This window comes from Poromitra crassiceps (genome assembly GCF_964638095.1).
Source record: "Poromitra crassiceps genome assembly, chromosome: 16".
In the NCBI taxonomy this organism is placed as follows: domain Eukaryota; kingdom Metazoa; phylum Chordata; class Actinopteri; order Beryciformes; family Melamphaidae; genus Poromitra; species Poromitra crassiceps.
Window position 1 is genome coordinate 20,638,951 of NC_139645.1, and position 17,608 is coordinate 20,656,558.

Genomic DNA, 17,608 nt, shown 5'->3' on the forward strand with positions numbered 1-17,608 from the left:
TTTTCACCCGTTTTGGCCAGTTCCAGGACTCTACTTGGAGCAGAATATCTTCTATGGTGATCAGAATGAACCCAAAGTTCTCTGGGTGAGTAAAACATCATATTTTAAGCAGGAAATAAAGTCCGAGGTGTAAAAAAACTGAATTCTCCTTAAAGGAAAGTTGTAGAGGAGGAATGTCCGACACATTGTGCCTGTAGCAGAGCCTCCCCAGCACAGCTCCACCCAAGTGACACTGATCACCTGACAGGGTGGGAATTTCATCATTTTAGGCCCACAGTCACATGTCAGGGCACAAAGGTCACATGTCAGGGCACAAAGGTCACATGTCAGGGCACAAAGGTCACATGTCAGGGCACAAAGGTCATTGCTCTGTTGACATCATGAAGAGTGATTTGTTTCTGAAATGTTTGTTAAAATGGTTCAATGACATCATTTGCATAGAGCAGCTACATTAAAGTGAGACCAGTTAACTCAAGTCAAAACAGAACAACACTGTCACAAGTGAAAGGTGAGGACTTTTGGACACTGGACAGCTCAAGTGTGAAGTTCCTGGACCTGACTTATCCTCAAACATGACAGGACATTTATACAGGACACTTTCAGGTCAGTAGGCCAATTCCTAAATACAAGGACTGTGTCCAGTTGTCAGTTTAAGACACACACACACACACACACACACCACCCACCCTACACACACGCACGCACACCACCCACCCCACACGCACACACACCACCCACACCACACGCACGCACACCACCCACCCCACACGCACGCACACACACCACCCACCCCACACGCACACACACCACCCACCCCACATGCACGCACACCACCCACCCCACACGCACGCACACACACCACCCACCCCACACACACACACGCACACACACCACACGCACGCACGCATGCACGCACACCACCCACCCCACACACATGCATGCACGCACACCACCCACCCCACACGCACGCACACACGCACACCACCCACCCCACACACACACATGCACGCACACCACCCACCCCACACACACGCACGCACACCACCCACCCCACACGCACGCATGCACGCACACCACCCACCCCACACACACGCACGCACACCACCCACCCCACACGCACGCACGCACGCACACACACCACCCACCCCACACGCACGCACACACACCACCCACCCCACATGCACGCACACACACACACCACCCACCCCACACGCACGCACACACACCACCCACCCCACATGCACCCACGCACGCACACCACCCACCCCACACGCACGCACACACACCACCCACCCCACACGCACGCACACACACCACCCACCCCACACCCACGCACGCACACCACCCACCCCACACACACGCACGCACACCACCCACCCCACACGCACGCATGCACGCACACCACCCACCCCACACACACGCACGCACGCACACCACCCACCCCACACGCACGCACGCACGCACACACACCACCCACCCCACACGCACGCACACACACCACCCACCCCACATGCACGCACACACACACACACCACCCACCCCACATGCACGCACACACACACACACCACCCACCCCACACGCACGCACACACACCACCCACCCCACATGCACCCACGCACGCACACCACCCACCCCACACGCACGCACACACACCACCCACCCCACATGCACCCACGCACGCACACCACCCACCCCACACACACGCACACACACCACCCACCCCACACGCACGCACACACACCACCCACCCCACATGCACCCACGCACGCACACCACCCACCCCACACGCACGCACACACACCACCCACCCCACATGCATCCACGCACGCACACCACCCACCCCACACGCACGCACACACACCACCCACCCCACATGCACGCACACACACACACCACCCACCCCACATGCACCCACGCACACACACCACCCACCCCACACGCACGCACACACACCACCCACCCCACATGCACCCACGCACACACACCACCCACCCCACATGCACCCACGCACACACACCACCCACCCCACACGCACGCACACACACCACCCACCCCACATGCACGCACACACACACACCACCCACCCCACACGCACGCACGCACGCACACACACCACCCACCCCACATGCACCCACGCACACACACCACCCACCCCACATGCACCCACGCACACAAACCCACCCACCCCACACGCACGCACACACACCACCCACCCCACATGCACGCACACACACACCACCCACCCCACACGCACGCACACACACCACCCACCCCACATGCACGCACACACACACACCACCCACCCCACACGCACGCACACACACCACCCACCCCACATGCACCCACGCACACACACCACCCACCCCACATGCACCCACGCACGCACACCACCCACCCCACACGCACGCACACACACACACCACCCACCCCACATGCACCCACGCACACACACCACCCACCCCACATGCACGCACGCACACACACCACCCACCCCACACACGCACGCACACCACCCACCCCACACGCACGCACACACACCACCCACCCCACACGCACGCACGCACACCACCCACCCCACACACGCACACACACCACCCACCCCACACACCCACACACCACCCACCCCACACGCATGCACACACACCACCCACCCCACACGCACACACACCACCCACCCCACACGCACACACACCACCCACCCCACACGCACGCACGCACACCACCCACCCCACACGCACACGCACACACACCACCCACCCCACACGCACGCACACACACCACCCACCCCACACACATGCACACCACCCACCCCACACGCATGCACACACACCACCCACCCCACACGCATGCACACACACCACCCACCCCACACGCACACACACCACCCACCCCACACGCACGCACACACCACCCACCCCACACGCACGCACACCACCCACCCCACACGCACGCACACCACCCACCCCACACGCACCCACACACACACACCACCCACCCCACACGCACGCACACCACCCACCCCACACGCACGCACGCACACCACCCACCCCACACACACACCACCCACCCCACACGCACACACGCCACCCACCCCACACACACCACCCACCCCACACACACGCACGCACGCACACCACCCACCCCACACACGCACACGCACACACACCACCCACCCCACACACACGCAGTTTTTGGTTCTCAAAAAATTGACAGTGATAAATTTAAGTTTAATTGTGATGGGGAGAACCTAGAAATTGTTAATTGTTTCAAGTACCTTGGTGTCATTATGAACTATAATGGATCATTTAAGATCGCCATTGAGGAGCTGCATAAGCCCTTTTTTCTAAATGCAGAAAATATGATTTACCAGTAGATATCACACTGGACCTTTTTGACAAGTTGGTTTTACCAGTTATGTTGTATTCGTGTGAAGCTTGGGGGTTTGAAAAAATGTATATATTGGAAAAGCTACACCTCAGATTTCTCAAGTACATTTTGAAAGTTAAAATGACAACGTGTAACAATATGGTCTATGGGGAGCTGGGGAGATACCCACTCTGTGTCACTGTCAAGAAAATAATGATCAGTTACTGGGCAAGGTTGATTGAAGGCAAGGAGAACAAACTTAGCCGTATTATGTACAACTGCCTGCTTGATTTGAAACAACTCTGGAGTCTATGCCTCACCGTGGGTGGTGTGGCTCAAACAGATTTTGGATGACTGTGTCTTACCTCTGGCTTACACAGCAGTGCAACAACATTGACTGGTTGAAGCTAACTGTTGAGCAAAGTCTTAAGGATCAGTTTATGCAGAAATGGCAAAGTGAGCTCAGAAGCATGACATCATGTGACTTGTACGTAGAATTCAAAAAAGAACTCAAACTGGAATATTATCTGCTGTATGTAAACCAAAGGCATAGACATGCAATCTGTAACTTCAGGGTTAATAACACCAGAATCCCCAAGGTTGTTGGTAGATATAAAGGACTGCATAGAAGTATGAGGATCTGTAACCTCTGTAGTGACAACTGTGTGGGAGACGAGTATCATATTTTGTTTGAATGCAAGAATGTAATTATTTTGAATTTCAGAGAGTTATATTTACCCAGATATTATTTAACTCGTCCATCTATGTTTAAACTCATTTTACTACTACAATCAGACAGACAAAAAGTAATGTGTAAATTAGGTGCTTTTTTGAAGAATGTCCTACCTCTGTTTAAATGATATATGCACTAGCCATGCCGTGTGCCATTGTATATTGTTTTTGTATGTTTTGTTTGTGCTCCATACCATGTGATCATGGTCAATGAGTCACATTAAATAAATAAATGAAAAAATGAAATGAAAAGAAATGATCAACTTGCTCTCTTGCAGGGCCGGTTCCAGAACAAGATGACTAGGGGTGCATCCTAGATAGGAAGGGGTGCAGATGCCCGGCCGAAGGCATGTTATTTTACTAAAAAACTTTACTAAAAAATAATGCATTTGACCATCATTTCAAGTAGAATGATACCACCCAAGCAATTTCAAGTGTTTCAAGTGCTTTACTGAAATATTTGGACCATATAATAATAATACAATTATCTCAACCTTAAAAGGTTACATATAGGTGCCAAAAAGCCATAAAATCACATCAAAGAACAAAGAAAAACAACAACTATAATTCAAGTTTAAACAGTAAGTGTGCAGCTGTAGCATTTTTTTTTTTTACTTTTCAACTGAGCATGCAGACAATTAAAATAAGGGTGCAATGCATGCTTTTGCACCCCCGTAGAACCGGGCCTCTCTCTCTCAAGCAAGCAATATTGCCAAAGCATGTAACAATAACAATAGATGGTGAAAAGTTCACAAAAACCTGGAGACAAATAGCACTCCACCAATGCCACATACATTTAAAGGGGGCTAAATAAGAATATAGTGAAATACCATAACTATTTCTGTAGATATCATCCTGTACTGTACTGAGAAATGTGATATTGTTACATCAAAGTGACAAGTTCTTTACTTTAGGTTTCAACAACAGAGGCAGTAAGGAGAGGAGATCATGAAATATTATCTCAGAGGATAGAAACTAATCTTAGTTCTAATTGGCTAAGTGGTGTCTGAGGCTCAGTCATGATTGTGATGTTGGTATCTCAGCTGCTTTGGAAACACAACAGGACACTCCTACAGAGGTCAGTTATCTTCACTGACATTGATGTGCAACAGAATTTAAATGTTGGTCTGTTGAACAGTTGTATCAGTAATACTGACCTGAGAGTTTCCAGTCTACAGTGTGGACTCTCCATGGCAGCATAGAGCAGTTTCACTCCAGAGTCCTCTAAGTCATTCTTAGTCAGGTCCAGCTCTCTCAGACTGGAGGACTGGGAGCTGAGAACTGAGGCCAGAGCTTCACAGCTTCTCTCTGACAGCTTACAGTCACTCAGCCTTAATGGATATGAAAAGATAAGGACATTTTATTATTTTATCATTTCAGTCACACAACTCACGTAACAGATGATTGAGAATGAAAATATAGATACAGAGTTCAGTATGGTGTCTATAGGCTCTGATCCTGTCACTCCCTGCAGTGTACACCTAGCTAGCCAAAGACAGCAGGGAGTGATGATGGTGAACTTCACCCCAAAGCCACCTTAGACACAGAGCCAGACACCAGCTAGTCATGTCCACCATGTGGCCTCACTGATAGCACAAATACAAGCTAGCATCTTAGGATCAAGCTAGGTCATTGTAACATTATGTGGAACCTCCATGTGTGGACTGGGCACCAGCCTCTGTGTGGCCATTCTCCTAGTAGGCACCATTGTCCATCGAGGGGAATATAGTATCTATTGTAGAGCCTGACTCATACTGGATTTTTAGCATCGATGCCCATGCCGATATTAGGGAGTAAAAAAATGCCGATATCGATATATCAGCCAATATTCTCCAGAACCATACAGAACAGTAGAACCGCCTATGTTATGTGTGGTGTGCCAGCTTACCTAGGTAGTGACCTAGGTAGTGGCCTAGCTATCTATGACAGCCTACCACTTCAAGGATCAAGGAGGATCAAGGATCAAGGAGATCAAGGATCAAGGAAACTTTATTGTCATATGCAGCAAGCTACAATGAAATTTAAAGGCCTCGGCCCATGACTTTGCTGTACAGTAGAAAAAAATAGAATACAGAAATAAACATGATAAAAGGTTAAAAAAAAGTTAAAGGGTTAAAAAAAAGTTAGAACCACATGAAAGACAGTTAAAGTGCATTTAAGGGACATTTAAGTTGTAGTGCAAACTGTGCTTGTCCATAAAGTGCAATGTCTTTATATGTAGTGCAAAAGGAGTCTGAATAAAGTTCAGATAAAACTACTTGGAGTTCAGGCTCCGTATGGCTTGTGGGAGGAAGCTCTTCCTCAGCCGCTCAGTCCTTGTTTTGAGGCAGCAGAGACGCTTGCCAGACGGAAGCCACTGGAAGATGGCATGGTGGGGGTGCAAACCGTCCTTGATGATCCTCTTGGCTCTGGTGCTACACCTCCTGGTGTAGATGTCCTCGAGCGAAGGCAGAGCAGATCCAGTGATGCGCTCCGCACACCTCACCACCCTGTGCAGTGCCTTCTTGTTCTGGGAGGAGCAGTTACCAAACCATGTAGTGATGCATCCTGACAGCACAGACTCAATCGTGGCGGTGTAGAAGGACTTTTGCAGCGCTGAAGAGATTTTAAACTTCCTCAGCCGCCTAAGATGGTACAGGCGCTGCCTCGCTTTCTTCACTACCGCGGTGGTGTTTGTGGACCAGGTCATGTCTGCTGAGATGTGCACACCAAGGTACTTGTAACTGCTCACGAACTCCACCGTGGACCCATTTATCTCCAGCGGCATGTGCTGTGCTCTCTGCCCCTTCCTTCTGAAATCGACCAGCATTTCTTTTGTTTTGGTGACATTCATGTCCAGGTTGTTGTTCTTACACCATGATGTCAGCCTCTCCACCTCACTTCGGTAGGCCGTCTCGTTGTTGTTCTCGATCAGCCCCACCACCACTGTGTCATCAGCAAATTTCACTATGACGTTGGAGCTGTGGGTGGCTGTGCAGTCATGTGTGTAGAGAGGGAAGAGGAAAGAGCTGAGCACACAGCCCTGAGGGGCACCGATGCTGAGGGTGCGCATGCTGGATGTGCGGTTTCCAATCTTCACCACCTGCGGTCTGTCTGTCAGAAAGTTCAGTATCCAGGAGCGGAGTGAAGGGCTCAGTCCCAGGCTCCTGAGCTTACCGTCCAGAATGTGGGGGTCTATGGTGTTGAACGCCGAGCTGTAGTCAATAAACAGCAGGCGTGCATAGTTCCCCTTACCGATGTCCAGGTGGGAGAGGGTGGTGTGGAGTACGTGAGAGATGGCATCATCTGTGCTCCTGTTTGGGCGATATGCAAACTGCATGGGGTCAAGGTTGCTGGGTAGTGATGCTTGGATGAGATTTTTGATGAGCTTCTCAAAACACTTCATCACTATAGATGTTAAAGCGATGGGGCGGTAGTCGTTTAGGCAGGCAGGGTTCTTTTTCTTTGGAACGGGGATGATGGTAGACTTTTTGAAGCAGGAGGGGACGATAGAGCTGGCCAAGGATTGATTGAATATGAAGGTGAGGATTGGTGCTAGCTGGTCTGCGCAGGCTCTCAGCACTCTGCCTGGAATGCCGTCTGGGCCAGCAGCCTTCCTGATGTTCACCCTCCTTAGCGTTGTTTTCACATCCAGCTCTGTCACAGTTAGTGAGCAGTCACCTCCTGGGTCTAAGATGTTGCCAGCAGCGCTGGAGTTGTCCTCAGCGTCTGCAGCAGTGCAGCTCCCAGTGTGGCTGGCCCCGAAGCGTGCAAAAAAGACACTTAGGTCCTCCACCAGAGAGGGGTCTGCTTCAGACGAGGTGGTGACCCGTCCCTTATAATCTGAGATGGTTTTGAGACCCTGCACTTGAATGCGACACTGCATTTGCATTTGAAGCATGTGAGTTCAGCAGCTGCAGAGCGTCCTCTGGTGAACATACTGTATATATGCATACAGTATCTTGAATAATGTTATATTAATATTCTACTCTAATACTCTATTCTTCATGTATCTATCCTGAATGCCTGCTATCAGTGAGGTGCCACAGCAGGTGAAAGCCCAGCTTCTCAATAAGAGACTGTCACAATAGCTGTATGATGAGAAATCCAGCAGACCACCTCAACCTCTGATGGAAGGACAGGTTGTCAGGTTGCAGTTCCCACAAGGTTACAACCAGACAGGGATGGTGAAGGAGGTTCACGTAGAGCCCAGATGGTACCTCATCCACTAGAAAGCTCTACAGGAGGAATGGCCGACACATTGTGCCTGTAGCCGAGCCCTCCCCAGCACAGCTCCACCCAAGTGACACTGACCACCTGGATACTGGACTTAACTCAAAACAGAACAACACTGTCACAAGTGAAAGGTGAGGACTTTTGGACACTGGACAGCCCAAGTGTGAAGTTCCTGGACCTGACTTATCCTCAAACATGACAGGACGTTTATACAGGACACTTTCAGGTCATGTCAGTAGGCCAATTCCTAAATACAAGGACTGTGTCCAGTTGTCAGTTTAAGACACACACACACACACACACACACACACACACACACACACACACACACACACACACACATCTGAATCATTCACATTCACGCCCCCTTTTTCAGAGGTATTTCCAGGGGGGGGGCGTCTTATATTCGGACCAATACGGTAAGTATAAAAAAAAATGTATCAACTTCAGCTGTTTATTTTCTGTCTTGCTCTCTTCCTGTGTGTGTGTGTGTGTGTGTGTGTGTGTGTGTGTGTGTGTGTGTGTGTGTGTGTGTGTGTGTGTGTGTGTGTGTGTGTCACCAATGCCACATACATTTAATTAAAGGGGGGAAAATAAGAATATAGTGAAATATCATAACTATGTCTGTAGATATCATCCTGTACTGTACTGAGAAATGTGATATTGTTACATCAAAGTGACAAGTTCTTTACTTTAGGTTTCAACAACAGAGGCAGTAAGGAGAGGAGATCATGAAATATTCTCTCAGAGGATAGAAACTAATAGTTCAAATTGGCTAAGTGGTGTCTGAGGCTCAGTCATGATTGTGATGTTGGTATCTCAGCTGCTTTTGAAACACAACAGGTCACTCCTACAGAGGTCAGTTATCTTCACTGACATTGATGTGCAACAGAATTTAAATGTTGGTCTGTTGAACAGTTGTATCAGGAATACTGACCTGAGAGTTTCCAGTCTACAGTGTGGACTCTCCATGGCAGCATAGAGCAGTTTCACTCCAGAGTCCTCTAAGTCATTCTTAGTCAGGTCCAGCAGTTTCAGCCTGTTGGACTGGGAGCTGAGAACTGAGGCCAGAGCTTCACAGCTTCTCTCTGACAGCTTACAGTCACTCAGCCTTAATGGATATGAAAAGATAAGGACATTTTATTCTTTTATCATTTCAGTCACACAACTCACGTAACAGATGATTGAGAATGAAAATGTAGATACAGAGTTCAGTATGGTGTCCAGGCTCTGATCCTGTCACTCCCTGCAGTCTACACCTAGCTAGCCAAAGACAGGGAGTGATGATGGTGAACTTCACGTCAAAGCCACCTTAGACACAGAGCCAGACACCAGCTAGTCATGTCCACCATGTGGCCTCACTGATAGCACAAATACAAGCTAGCATCTTAGGATCAAGCTAGGTCATTGTAACATTATGTGGAACCTCCATGTGTGGACTGGGCACCAGCCTCTGTGTGGCCATTCTCCTAGTAGGCTCCATTGTCCATCGAGGGGAATATAGTATCTAGTGTAGAGCCTGACCCTTACTGGATTTTTAGCATCGATGCCCATACCGATATTAGGGAGTAAAAAAATGACGATATTGATATATCAGCCAATATTCTCCAGAACCAGACAGAACAGTAGAACCGCCTATGTTATGTGTGGTGTGCCAGCTTACCTAGGTAGTGACCTAGGTAGTGACCTAGCTATCTATGACAGCCTACCACTTAAATGCAACACCGCATTTGCATTTGAAGCGTGGGAGTTCAGCAGCTGCACAGCGCCCTCTGGTGAACATACTGTATATATGCATACAGTATCTTGAATAATGTTATATTAATATTCTACTCTAATACTATGTATCCTGAATGCCTGCTATCAGTGAGGTGCCACAGCAGGTGAAAGCCCAGCTTCTCAATAAGAGACTGTCACAATAGCTGTATGATGAGAAATCCAGCAGACCACCTCAACCTCTGATGGAAGGACAGGTTGTCAGGTTGCAGATCCCACAAGGTTACAACCAGACAGGGATGGTGAAGGAGGTTCACGTAGAGCCCAGATGGTACCTCATCCACTAGAAAGTTCTACAGGAGGAATGGCCGACACATTGTGCCTGTAGCCGAGCCCTCCCCAGCACAGCTCCACCCAAGTGACACTGACCACCCGGATAATGGACTTAACTCAAAACAGAACAACACTGTCACAAGTGAAAGTGAGGACTTTTGGACACTGGACAGCCCAAGTGTGAAGTTCCTGGACCTGACCTGTCCTCAAACATGACAGGACATTTATAGAGGACACTTTCAGGTCATGTCAGTAGGCCAACACACACACACACACACACACACACACACACACACACACACACACACACACACACACAACAAATCTGAATTATTCACATCCATGCCCCCTTTTCAGAGGTATTTCCAGGGGGGGCGTCTTATATTCGGACCAATACAGTAAATATTAAAAAAAATTAAATTATCAACTTCAGCTGTTTATTTTCTGTCTTGCTCTCTTCCTGTGTGTGTGTGTGTGTGTGTGTGTGTGTGTGTGTGTGTGTGTGTGTGTGTGCCACCAATGCCACATACATTTAATTAACACATTGAGTGCCAAGGACGTCTGTGGACGTCCTAAAAAAAACTAACGAGGAGTGCCAAGGACGTCTGTGGACGTCCTAAAATCATAATTCATATTATTCCATAATTCTGCTGTTTAAGGTCGTACCTAGCCAGTGAGCATGAATCCCTTCAAGGGATCACACGGCGCCACCTTAAACATCGACACGGGAGCTGCGCCACCCACCTCAGATCCTTTACTTTGTGCAGGAGAAAGCAGGGAAAGACGTGATCAAAGGGGAAACCGATGCATGCTTCAGCCAGAGCCGTATAGATTGCTCTGTCTGCAGCGGACAGTTGGCTCGGCTGCATCCGTGCCCACAACTGAGCTCTTCTGCTTCTATCTATCTGCATATACGATTCCCTGCCAGAAAGCCAGCACCCGAAGCCGAACGGCCAAACCTTTTCGTTCAGTCGCGTTTGGCATTTCCTTGTTGCGCGCTGGGATCCGTCCGGGGCAAAAACGGAGTCTGTGAGAAAACAAACTGTGTGCGTGTGGGGAGGAGCCCGCAGCTCAGAGGTGGAGGGGGGGGGGGGGGGGTGAGAGGGGGGTGGGTCACGCAGGCTGCACAGAACCACACCATGTCACTACATCAGAAAACACCAGCCAGAGTCAGTGAATGCGCTTGAAATTAGAGTGCAAAAAGTATTCATAAAAGTCACTATATCTTGAAAAGTAAAAAAAAAACAGCAGAAAACCCTTGAAAGTGCTCTTGTTTCAGAGGCTGTGATTTCATAATGGAACTGTCTAGAAACAAAATTTCTTCTTTGGAAGAAGCATGAGTGTCCAATGTTTCATTAAAGTCCAGCCCTGTCAATATAGCCCTAATAGAAAAAATTCTATAGCTGTTTTCAACTGAATGGAAGTGAATCTGGCACAGGCTCCAGACAATTTTACTGAAGCGCTGTGGCACTCAATGTGTTAAAGGGGAAAATAAGAATATAGTGAAATACCATATACTGTGATATTTCTGTAGATATCATCCTGTACTGTACTGAGAAATGTCATATTGTTACATCAAAGTGACAAGTTATTTACTTTAGGTTTCAACAACAGAGGCAGTAAGGAGAGGAGATCATGAAATATTCTCTCAGAGGATAGAAACTAATCTTAGTTCAAATTGGCTAAGTGGTGTCTGAGGCTCAGTCATGATTGTGATGTTGGTATCTCAGCTGCTTTGGAAACACAACAGGACACTCCTACAGAGGTCAGTTATCTTCACTGACATTGATGTGCAACAGAATTTAAATGTTGGTCTGTTGAACAGTTGTATCAGGAATACTGACCTGAGAGTTTCCAGTCTGCAGTGTGGACTCTCCATGGCAGCATAGAGCAGTTTCACTCCAGAGTCATTCTTAGTCAGGTCCAGCTCTCTCAGACTGGAGGACTGGGAGCTGAGAACTGAGGCCAGAGCTTCACAGCTTCTCTCTGACAGCTTACAGTCACTCAGCCTTAATGGATATGAAAAGATAAGGAAATATTATTATTTTATCATTTCAGTCACACAACTCACATAAACAGATGATTAATGAATGAAAATATAGATACAGAGTTCAGTATGGTGTCTAGGCTCTGATCCTGTCACTCCCTGCAGTGTACACCTAGCTAGCCAAAGACAGCAGGCAGTGATGATGGGGAACTTCACCCCAAAGCCACCTTAGACAGAAGATGATACTGAATCCTAAGCCTAAGTCCCCCGGGAAGCTTTTCCAGACAGTCTAAGAGCCCTGATGGCCTGATGGAGCCCTTGAGTCTAGACAAGGAAAGTCAGACAGATCCAAACATCTCAGCTTGCATAACTCATTGGGAACTACTGTATGAGGTCCACAGTGTAATTCAGGACAAAACTACTTTAAATGTGCTCAGTAAAATTGTAACATGAATTAACTGATAACGAGTGGAGGGATGACAAATTGTGGATATCATGACGTTACCTGACTACTGGTTCAAATCATAGTTGCTGTTGCTCTATTCTGAACCAGCTGGAGATGTCAAAGCATGAGGCTTGAGGTCAATTGCTGTATATGACTTATTTTTTTAAGCATCTGAGATGTGAAACTTGCAGGTTCAACCTTTACAGAGTCAGAGATACTGACCTGTTTTGAGAGCACAGACCTTAGTTTGGAGAAATGTGTCAAATCAACTGACATAAACTGATCTTACTTGAGAGTTTCCAGTTGACAGTGTGGACTCTCAAGTCCAGCAAAGAGCAGCTTCAATGCTGAATCTGACATCTTGTTCTTACACAGGTCCAGCTTTATCGGATGGGAGGGGTTGGACTTCAGAGCTGAGGCCAGGACTTCACAGTGAGTCTTTGAGAGTCCACAGTCAGAAAGTCTGTGATCACAGATTTAATGTAAGATTAGTTATTATAAGAAGAGCTGAGATTAAGCATACCAATCAAAACATACACAGAATACTAATACTAATACTACCACCACCACCAGTAGTAGTAGTAGTAGTAGTACTAATGATAATGATGACAATAATTTGCATTATAGAAGTTGAAGTTTCAAAAAGTGTTGATTGACAGAATATATTACATACATACAATTACAAGACAGCAGTTCTGTAAATTGTAAAAAAATAAATAATAATAATAACCTAAGCTTCACAGGCAGGTTATTTCAAATTCTGGTAAAACAACATAAGATTAACATGACACTATTGTAGCTTTAAACAACAACAACAACCATTATCATGTAATACAAACTGTAATGTAGACACTGACCACTAGAAAATACCGCTGTCTGTTGTGATAAAAATGTAAATTTTAATTGTAATCTTTGGAATAAACAGGCGAATAATAATTAAATTACACATTCCTGTTACTCTTCTTAAAAGTAACGGACAACTTTAGTTATTATTCCAGTGAAAAGTAATTAGTTACCCTACTCATTACATTGTTTTTGTGTTACAGCCTAACAGCCGATACACAGCAGCACAACGAAAGTCACCTGAAGTCACTCATTCATTGTATATTAGATGTGTCTGTCATCAACTTCTGAAGCATGCTGGGATACCTGGCAACACGACGAGAGTGACGACAGCGACGAGGGGGGGGGGGGGGGGCAAATTCAAAATTTCAAACAGAAAGACAACAAGACAGCCAATCAAGCTGCAGCACAAAGCAGGGCGACTGCAACTTCAAGCAACTTTTGTCATTGTGGTCTGCATGCACTGTAAAACGATTGTGCCAAGTTTACTCGTTTTCTTTTGGGCCAATAGATATTATGACATAAGCCACATTACGAACAGAAGTATCTAAATAATGACAAATACAACATATTTGTGAAGGTTTAGAGCTACAACATTAAATTCAGATTCTCCTGGATGTATTTGCTACGTTGTTGGCTTGTTCATGTGAGCTCTACTGTCATCCAATATTTCCAACATGACTTGAAGACGTGAATCTTTCATAGACATTTGCACCAATAAAGAGGTTAAAGAAGCCCCCCCCCCGTGTGTGTGTGTGTGTGTGTGTGTGTGTGTGTGTGTGTGTGTGTGTGTGTGTGTGTGTGTGTGTGACAGCAGTGGCTGCCTGGTGGGCAGAGCTATGTGAACACAGTGAATAAATGTTACAATTGCACATTTAAACATGTTTCTGATGTCCACATTGTCGTCTGTTGAGTTGTATCAGTAATACTGACCTGAGAGTTTCCAGTCTACAGTGTGGACTCTCCATGGCAGCATAGAACAGTTTCAGTCCAGAGTCCTCTAAGTCATTCTTTCTCAGGTCCAGCAGTCTCAGACTGGAGGACTGGGAGCTGAGAACTGAGGCCAGAGCTTCACAGCTTCCCTCTGACAGCTTACAGTCACTCAGACTTAATGGATATGAAAAGATAAGGACATTTTATTATTTTATCATTTCAGTCACACAACTCACGTATAACAGATGATTGAGAATGAAAATATAGATAGAGTTCAGTATGGTGTCTAGGCTCTGATCCTGTCACTCCCTGCAGTGTACACCTAGCTAGCCAAAGACAGCAGGGAGTGATGATGGTGAACTTCACCCCAAAGCCACCTTAGACACAGAGCCAGACACCAGCTAGTCATGTCCACCATGTGGCCTCACTGATAGCCCAAATACAAGCTAGCATCTTAGGATCAAGCTAGGTCATTGTAACATTATGTGGAACCTCCATGTGTGGACTGGGCACAAGCCTCTGTGTGGCCATTCTCCTAGTAGGCTCCATTGTCCATCGAGGGGAATATAGTATCTAGTGTAGAGTCTGACCCATACTGGATTTTTGGCTAACCCATACCGATATTGGGGAGTAAAAAAATGCCGATATCGATATATCGGCCAATATTCTCCAGAACCATACAGAACAGTAGAACCGCCTATGTTATGTGTGGTGTGCCAGCATACCTAGGTAGTGGGCTAGGTAGTGACCTAGCTATCTATGACAGCCTACCACTTAAATGCGACACTGCATTTGCATTTGAAGCGTGTGAGTTCAGCAGCTGCAGAGCGCCCTCTGATGAACATACTGTATATATGCATACAGTATCTTGAATAATGTTATATTAATATTCTACTCTAATACTATGTATCCTGAATGCCTGCTATCAGTGAGGTGCCACAGCAGGTGAAAGCCCAGCTTCTCAATAAGAGACTGTCACAATAGCTGTATGATGAGAAATCCAGCAGACCACCTCAACCTCTGATGGAAGGACAGGTTGTCAGGTTGCAGATCCCACAAGGTTACAACCAGACAGGGATGGTGAAGGAGGTTCACGTAGAGCCCAGATGGTACCTCATCCACTAGAAAGTTCTACAGGAGGAATGGCCGACACATTGTGCCTGTAGCCGAGCCCTCCCCAGCACAGCTCCACCCAAGTGACACTGACCACCCGGATACTGGACTTAACTCAAAACAGAACAACATTGTCACAAGTGAAAGGTTAGGACTTTTGGACACTGGACAGCCCAAGTGTGAAGTTCCTGGACCTGACCTGTCCTCAAACATGACAGGACATTTATAAAGGACACTTTCAGGTCATGTCAGTAGGCCAACACACACACACACACACACACACACACACACACACACACACACACACACACACACACACACACACAAACAAATCTGAATTATTCACATTCACGCCCCCTTTTCAGGGGTATTTCCAGGGGGGGACGTCTTATATTCGGACCAATACGGTAAATAAAAAAAATAAAAAAAAGATCAACTTCAGCTGTTTATTTTCTGTCTTGCTCTCTTCCTGTGTGTGTGTGTGTGTGTGTGTGTGTGTGTGTGTGTGTGTGTGTGTGTGTGTGTGTGTGTGTGTGTGTGTGTGTGTGCGTGTGTGTGCCACCAATGCCTCATACATTTAATTAAAGGGGAAAATGAGAATATAGTGAAATACCATATACTGTGATATTTCTGTAGATATCATCCTGTACTGTACTGAGAAATGTGATATTGTTACATCAAAGTGACAAGTTCTTTACTTTAGCTTTCAACAACAGAGGCAGTAAGGAGAGGAGATCATGAAATATTCTCTCAGAGGATAGAAACTAATCTTAGTTCAAATTGGCTAAGTGGTGTCTGAGGCTCAGTCATGATTGTGATGTTGGTATCTCAGCTGCTTTTGAAACACAACAGGACACTCCTACAGAGGTCAGTTATCTTCACTGACATTGATGTGCAACAGAATTTAAATGGTGGTCTGTTGAACAGTTGTATCAGTGATACTGACCTGAGAGTTTCCAGTCTGCAGTGTGGACTCTCCATGGCAGCATAGAGCAGTTTCAGTCCAGAGTCCTCTAAGTCATTCTTAGTCAGGTCCAGCTCTCTCAGACTGGAGGACTGGGAGCTGAGAACTGAGGCCAGAACTTCACAGCTTCTCTCTGACAGCTTACCGTCACTCAGCCTTAATGGATATGAAAAGATAAGAACATTTTATTATTTCATCATTTCAGTCAGACAACTCACGTAACAGATGATTGAGAATGAAAATATAGATACAGAGTTCAGTATGGTGTCTAGGCTCTGATCCTGTCACTCCCTGCAGTGTAGACCTAGCTAGCCAAAGACAGCAGGGAGTGATGATGGGGAACTTCACCCCAAAGCCACCTTAGACAGAAGATGATACTGAATCCTAAGCCTAAGTCCCTCAGGAAGCTTTTCCAGACAGTCTAAGAGCCCTGATGGCCTGATGGAGCCCTTGTGTCTAGACAAGGAAAGTCAGACAGATCCAAACATCTCAGCTGGCTCACAACTCATTGGGAACTACTGTATGAGGTCCACAGTGTAATTCAGGATGAAACTACTTTAAATGTGCTCAGTAAAATTGTAACATGAATTAACTGATAACCAGTGGAGGGATGACAAATTGTGGATATCATGACGTTACCTGACTACTGGTTCAATCATAGTTGATGTTGCTCTATTCTGAACCAGCTGGAGATGTCAAAGCATGAGGCTTGAGGTCAATTGCTGTATATGACTTATTTTTTATCAGCATCTGAGATGTGAAACTTGCAGGTTCAACCTTTACAGAGTCAGAGATACTGACCTGTTTTGAGAGCACAGACCTTAGTTTGGAGAAATGTGTCAAATCAACTGACATAAACTGATCTTACTTGAGAGTTTCCAGTTGACAGTGTGGACTCTCAAGTCCAGCAGACAGCAGCTTCACAGCTGAATCTGAGAGCTCGTTCTTACACAGGTCCAG

The 17,608-nt window shown here is 46.8% G+C and overlaps 1 protein-coding gene across 1 annotated transcript in view; it reads left to right on the plus strand.

Annotated features, from left to right (window-relative positions):
* Positions 1-17,608, plus strand: part of LOC310791316 (tubulin polymerization-promoting protein family member 3-like) — a gene marked incomplete at its 3' end in the record, with an annotated part of 516,176 nt that overhangs the window by 118,976 nt on the left and 379,592 nt on the right. The gene's annotated exons all lie outside the window — the stretch shown is intronic.